A 7,500-nucleotide genomic window follows, 5' to 3' on the forward strand; every position below is an offset into this window, starting at 1 on the left:
CTCTGTCTTTCACTTAATAGCTCTTCCCTGATATATAATCTACATTACAGACATCATTATCTATATTGAAAGAAGCAAGGGGTGTCATAGGGACTATTATGGGTAAGTGAAGTACTGAGAGTTTGATCTTGTGGACTGAACGTGAGAATCACCGCTTCTTCTTAACACCCGATCAGGTGTTGACCAAGTCTCTGTTGTGAAGTACAGTGATGGTTGATGTACGATCAGGTACCAGTGATGGACAGCCTGGTGGTTGATGTACTATCAGGTACCAGTGATGGACAGCCTGGTGGTTCATGTACTATCAGGTACCAGTGATGGGCAGCATGGTGGTTGATGTACGATCAGGTACCAGTGATGGGCAGCATGGTGGTTGATGTACGATCAGGTACCAGTGATGGACAGCCTGGTGGTTCATGTACTATCAGGTACCAGTGATGGACAGCCTGGTGGTTGATGTACTATCAGGTACCAATGATGGACAGCCTGGTGGTTCATGTACTATCAGGTACCAGTGATGGACAGCCTGGTGGTTGATGTACTATCAGGTACCAATGATGGACAGCCTGGTGGTTCATGTACTATCAGGTACCAGTGATGGACAGCCTGGTGGTTGATGTACTATCAGGTACCAATGATGGACAGCCTGGTGGTTCATGTACTATCAGGTACCAGTGATGGACAGCCTGGTGGTTGATGTACTATCAGGTACCAATGATGGACAGCCTGGTGGTTCATGTACTATCAGGTACCAGTGATGGACAACCTGGTGGTTCATGTACTATCAGGTACCAATGATGGACAGCCTGGTGGTTCATGTACTATCAGGTACCAGTGATGGACAGCCTGGTGGTTCATGTACTATCAGGTACCAATGATTTACAACCTGGTGGTTCATGTACTATCAGGTACCAATGATGGACAGCCTGGTGGTTCATGTACTATCAGGTACCAGTGATGGACAGCCTGGTGGTTCATGTACTATCAGGTACCAATGATGGACAGCCTGGTGGTTCATGTACTATCAGGTACCAATGATGGACAGCCTGGTGGTTCATGTACTATCAGGTACCAGTGATGGACAGCCTGGTGGTTGATGTACTATCAGGGACCAATGATGGACAGCCTGGTGGTTGATGTACTATCAGGGACCAGTGATGGACAGCCTGGTGGTTGATGTACTATCAGGTACCAATGATGGACAGCCTGGTGGTTGATGTACTATCAGGGACCAGTGATGGACAGCCTGGTGGTTGATGTACTATCAGGTACCAGTGATGGACAGCCTGGTGGTTCATGTACTATCAGGGACCAATGATGGACAGCCTGGTGGTTGATGTACTATCAGGGACCAATGATGGACAGCCTGGTGGTTGATGTACTATCAGGGACCAATGATGGACAGCCTGGTGGTTGATGTACTATCAGGTACCAATGATGGACAGCCTGGTGGTTGATGTACTATCAGGTACCAATGATGGACAGCCTGGTGGTTGATGTACTATCAGGGACCAGTGATGGACAGCCTGGTGGTTCATGTACTATCAGGTACCAGTGATGGACAGCCTGGTGGTTGATGTACTATCAGGTACCAGTGATGGACAGCCTGGTGGTTCATGTACTATCAGGTACCAGTGATGGACAGCCTGGTGGTTGATGTACTATCAGGTACCAGTGATGGACAGCCTGGTGGTTCATGTACTATCAGGTACCAGTGATGGACAGCCTGGTGGTTGATGTACTATCAGGTACCAGTGATGGACAGCCTGGTGGTTCATGTACTATCAGGTACCAGTGATGGACAGCCTGGTGGTTCATGTACTATCAGGTACCAGTGATGGACAGCCTGGTGGTTCATGTACTATCAGGTACCAGTGATGGACAGCCTGGTGGTTCATGTACTATCAGGTACCAGTGATGGACAGCCTGGTGGTTGATGGAGATCTCTGACATGTTTACGAGAGGTATCATCATTCATTGATTTATTACTGACCAAACTGAATTTTCTCTCCCCCCTTTCAACCGCTCCTTCCCTTCTCCTCCCCGCCTTCCTCCTCTCCCTTTTCCCCCTCCTCCTCCTCTATCTTCCCCCTGGCCGCCTCCCTCTGTTTCCTCTCATCTCACAAGATATTCGTTTATGAGGCGCCTGAGTTTCCCTGTCTCCTAATATCATGTTTATTTCTCCCCTATAACCTACCTTGTCCATAATTATTATCACATTTGCTTTGTCTGCTTTCGTAAAGTGAAGTCTAAGATTTTTTCCTTCATTCATGACATATAACAAATCTTTTGTCACAACTGTCCTCATAAATTTGTTAAGTTATACCACGAATTAAGGAAAGATCCTGGACATCATCTTACAAAAGCAGACAAAGTAATTGTGATAGTAATTATGGAGGACAAGGTAGATTATAGTGGAAAAATAACAAATTATTAGTAGAAGAACTGACGTGACTCTTTAACCCTTAAAGTATATTGTCTTTAGTGAAGCAGTGAAGGAGAGAGTGTCAGGTCACTGAGAGGAATGCTCAGTACACAGATCACTGAGGACCTGTGTTCAGTACACAGGTCACTGAGGGCACCTGTGTTCAGTACACAGGTCGCTGAGGGCACCTGTGTTCAGTACACAGGTCACTGAGGGCACCTGTGTTCAGTACACAGGTCGCTGAGGGCACCTGTGTTCAGTACACAGGTCACTGAGGGCACCTGTGTTCAGTACACAGGTCGCTGAGGGCACCTGTGTTCAGTACACAGGTCACTGAGGGCACCTGTGTTCAGTACACAGGTCACTGAGGGCACCTGTGTTCAGTACACAGGTCGCTGAGGGCACCTGTGTTCAGCACACAGCTCACTGAGGGCACCTGTGTTCAGTACACAGGTCACTGAGGGCACCTGTGTTCAGTACACAGCTCACTGAGGGCACCTGTGTTCAGTACACAGCTCACTGAGGGCACCTGTGTTCAGTGCACAGGTCGCTGAGGGCACCTGTGTTCAGTACACAGCTCACTGAAGGTACCTGTGTAGCAGGAGAACCTTGGAGACTCTTCAAACAGATCAATGTCTAGCAGTGATCTTCCCGTCACTACAAACAGTAAGTATAACGAAGTATTTCATTATGGTTCAGACGTTAATTTTCGTGTAATATTTGTTAAAAGTTGCTGTCAGTTCTTTCCTGGAAGGTATACCAGTGAAGGGCACTTGATGGGCTACAGGGGCACTTCTACCCTTCCTCATATTAACTACCTATCATTACCCAGGCGCTATGTTAACCTGGTAATTTAACACTTTTAGTAATCTAACTGTTACCGCCACTACTAGGAGTTAACAGTTAAAACTGACTAGTTCTAAACTCACATTTGTGACTCTTTCAGATTTAATCACTTTCTTTTCTCAATGATGTTTTGTTGAGTCATTAACACCAACATTAACTAGCTGGTCAGGCTGGGAGTACTGAGCCTTGCCGACTCTCTCTCTCTCTCTCTCTCTCTCTCTCTCCCTAATAGGCCTAGTCAACTTTTCCTTGTATTTTATTACTGTTGAGTGTGTGCGTGCTTGTTCGTGTGTGTACGTACGTGTACGTGTTTGTTTCACAGTAACCTGGCGGACTAAGAGTATGACTCAAAGACTTACACAGATAAACGTAAGGAAACCGACAGTACTTGCAATAATTTAGACGCGAACTAGCAAAGGCACTAATTATTAAGTTGATTCTCTCATGGTTGGGTCGAGTAACCACTTAATAGCAAGATAATAGTCGCTTCAGCCTTCCTATTGACTGTAACTAACTACTCACGAAATGCTAATAACGGGAGCATGCACAATCCTGTAATAGGGACCAGGTATCCCATAACCCAGACAAAATGGATTAAAAATGCCGATTAACTCTTAGAGTCGTGAGGATAATTGTACCAATTGGAAGGTTTATTTGGAGTTTTTTTTATATATTTTTGTGTGTGTATGTGTGTGTGTGTGTGTGTGTGTGTGTGTGTGTGTGTGTGTATACTCACCGATTTGCACTCGCCCCGCTTGGCTTGTTTTGGGGAGGTGAAAGGGCCGGGAATAAGCTCCTGGCCCTCACCTCCTAAACTGGTATTAATGATTTCCAGAATCTGGTGTCTAAGCTATAGTTATATTTATTATATTTAATGTACTTGTATTAAGTATTAATATATTTGATGGCAGTAACACTCACTTAACATAATAACTTTTGCTACTGAGACAACCAACCAACACACAACACTGAAGATAACACTGAAACACAACACTGAAGATAACACTAAAACACAACACTGATGATAACACTGGAAACACAACACTGATGATAACACTGGAAACACAACACTGATGATAACACTGGAAACACAACACTGATGATAACACTGGAAACACAACACTGATGATAACACTGGAAACACAACACAACACTTAAGATAACACTGGAAACACAACACTGATGATAACACTGGGAACACAACACAACACTGATGATAACACTGGAAACACAACACTGATGATAACACTGGGAACACAACACTGATGATAACACTGGGAACACAACACTGAAGATAACACTGGGAACACAACACTGAAGATAACACTGGGAACACAACACAACACTTAAGATAACACTGGAAACACAACACTGATGATAACACTGGGAACACAACACTGAAGATAACACTAAAACACAACACTGATGATAACACTGGAAACACAACACTGAAGATAACACTGGGAACACAACACTGATGATAACACTGGGAACACAACACTGAAGATAACACTGGGAACACAACACTGATGATAACACTGGGAACACAACACAACACTTAAGATAACACTGGAAACACAACACTGATGATAACACTGGGAACACAACACAACACTGATGATAACACTGGGAACACAACACTGATGATAACACTGGGAACACAACACTGAAGATAACACTGGGAACACAACACAACACTTAAGATAACACTGGAAACACAACACTGATGATAACACTGGGAACACAACACTGATGATAACACTGGGAACACAACACTGAAGATAACACTGGAAACACAACACTGATGATAACACTGGGAACACAACACTGATGATAACACTGGGAACACAACACTGAAGATAACACTGGGAACACAACACTGATGATAACACTGGGAACACAACACTGATGATAACACTGGGAACACAACACTGATGATAACACTGGGAACACAACACTGAAGATAACACTGGGAACACAACACTGATGATAACACTGGGAACACAACACTGATGATAACACTGGGAACACAACACTGATGATAACACTGGGAACACAACACTGATGATAACACTGGAAACACAACACTGATGATAACACTGGGAACACAACACAACACTTAAGATAACACTGGAAACACAACACTGATGATAACACTGGGAACACAACACAACACTTAAGATAACACTAGGAACACAACACAACACTTAAGATAACACTGGAAACACAACACTGATGATAACACTGGGAACACAACACAACACTTAAGATAACACTGGAAACACAACACTGATGATAACACTGGGAACACAACACAACACTTAAGATAACACTAGGAACACAACACAACACTTAAGATAACACTGGAAACACAACACTGAAGATAACACTGGAAACACAACACTGATGATAACACTGGGAACACAACACTGAAGATAACACTGGAAACACAACACTGATGATAACACTGGAAACACAACACTGAAGATAACACTGGAAACACAACACTGATGATAACACTGGAAACACAACACTGAAGATAACACTGGAAACACAACACTGATGATAACACTGGGAACACAACACAACACTGATGATAACACTGGAAACACAACACTGAAGATAACACTGGAAACACAACACTGATGATAACACTGGAAACACAACACTGAAGATAACACTGGAAACACAACACTGAAGATAACACTGGAAACACAACACTGATGATAACACTGGGAACACAACACAACACTGATGATAACACTGGAAACACAACACTGATGATAACACTGGAAACACAACACTGAAGATAACACTGGAAACACAACACTGATGATAACACTGGAAACACAACACTGAAGATAACACTGGAAACACAACACTGATGATAACACTGGGAACACAACACAACACTTAAGATAACACTAGGAACACAACACAACACTTAAGATAACACTGGGAACACAACACAACACTTAAGATAACACTAGGAACACAACACAACACTTAAGATAACACTAGGAACACAACACAACACTTAAGATAACACTGGGAACACAACACAACACTTAAGATAACACTAGGAACACAACACAACACTTAAGATAACACTAGGAACACAACACAACACTTAAGATAACACTGGGAACACAACACAACACTTAAGATAACACTAGGAACACAACACAACACTTAAGATAACACTGGGAACACAACACAACACTTAAGATAACACTGGGAACACAACACAACACTTAAGATAACACTAGGAACACAACACAACACTTAAGATAACACTAGGAACACAACACAACACTTAAGATAACACTAGGAACACAACACAACACTTAAGATAACACTGGGAACACAACACAACACTGAAGATAACACTGGGAACACAACACAACACTTAAGATAACACTAGGAACACAACACAACACTTAAGATAACACTAGGAACACAACACAACACTTAAGATAACACTAGGAACACAACACAACACTTAAGATAACACTAGGAACACAACACAACACTTAAGATAACACTGGGAACACAACACAACACTGAAGATAACACTGGGAACACAACACAACACTTAAGATAACACTGGGAACACAACACAACACTTAAGATAACACTAGGAACACAACACAACACTTAAGATAACACTAGGAACACAACACAACACTTAAGATAACACAAGGAACACAACACAACACTGAAGATAACACAAGGAACACAACACAACACTTAAGATAACACAAGGAACACAACACAACACAAAGCCAACAAGAAAGATCGTTAGCTCAGTTTTTAATATCAAAAGATAACAGGAGATAATTTTAAATTTTTATAGATCTATGATTATGATAATTATAGATTACCTCGCCTGTCCACCTGAGCACCTGTAATTAATTTTGACAGGTGAGGTGCTCCCCCCATGCAGCTACTGCCTGACAGGTGAGGTGCTCCCCCCATGCAGCTACTGCCTGACAGGTGAGGTGCTCCCACCATGCAGCTACTTCCTGACAGGTGAGGTGCTCCCATCATGCAGCTACTGCCTGACAGGTGAGGTGCTCTCACCATGCAGCTACTGCCTGACAGGTGAGGTGCTCTCACCATGCAGCTACTGCCTGACAGGTGAGGTGTTCCCACCATGCAGCTACTGCCTGACAGGTGAGGTGCTCTCACCATGCAGCTACTGCCTGACAGGTGAGGTGCTCCCATCA

This window comes from Cherax quadricarinatus, chromosome 56, assembly GCF_038502225.1.
Source record: "Cherax quadricarinatus isolate ZL_2023a chromosome 56, ASM3850222v1, whole genome shotgun sequence".
NCBI classification, from domain to species: Eukaryota; Metazoa; Arthropoda; class Malacostraca; order Decapoda; family Parastacidae; genus Cherax; species Cherax quadricarinatus.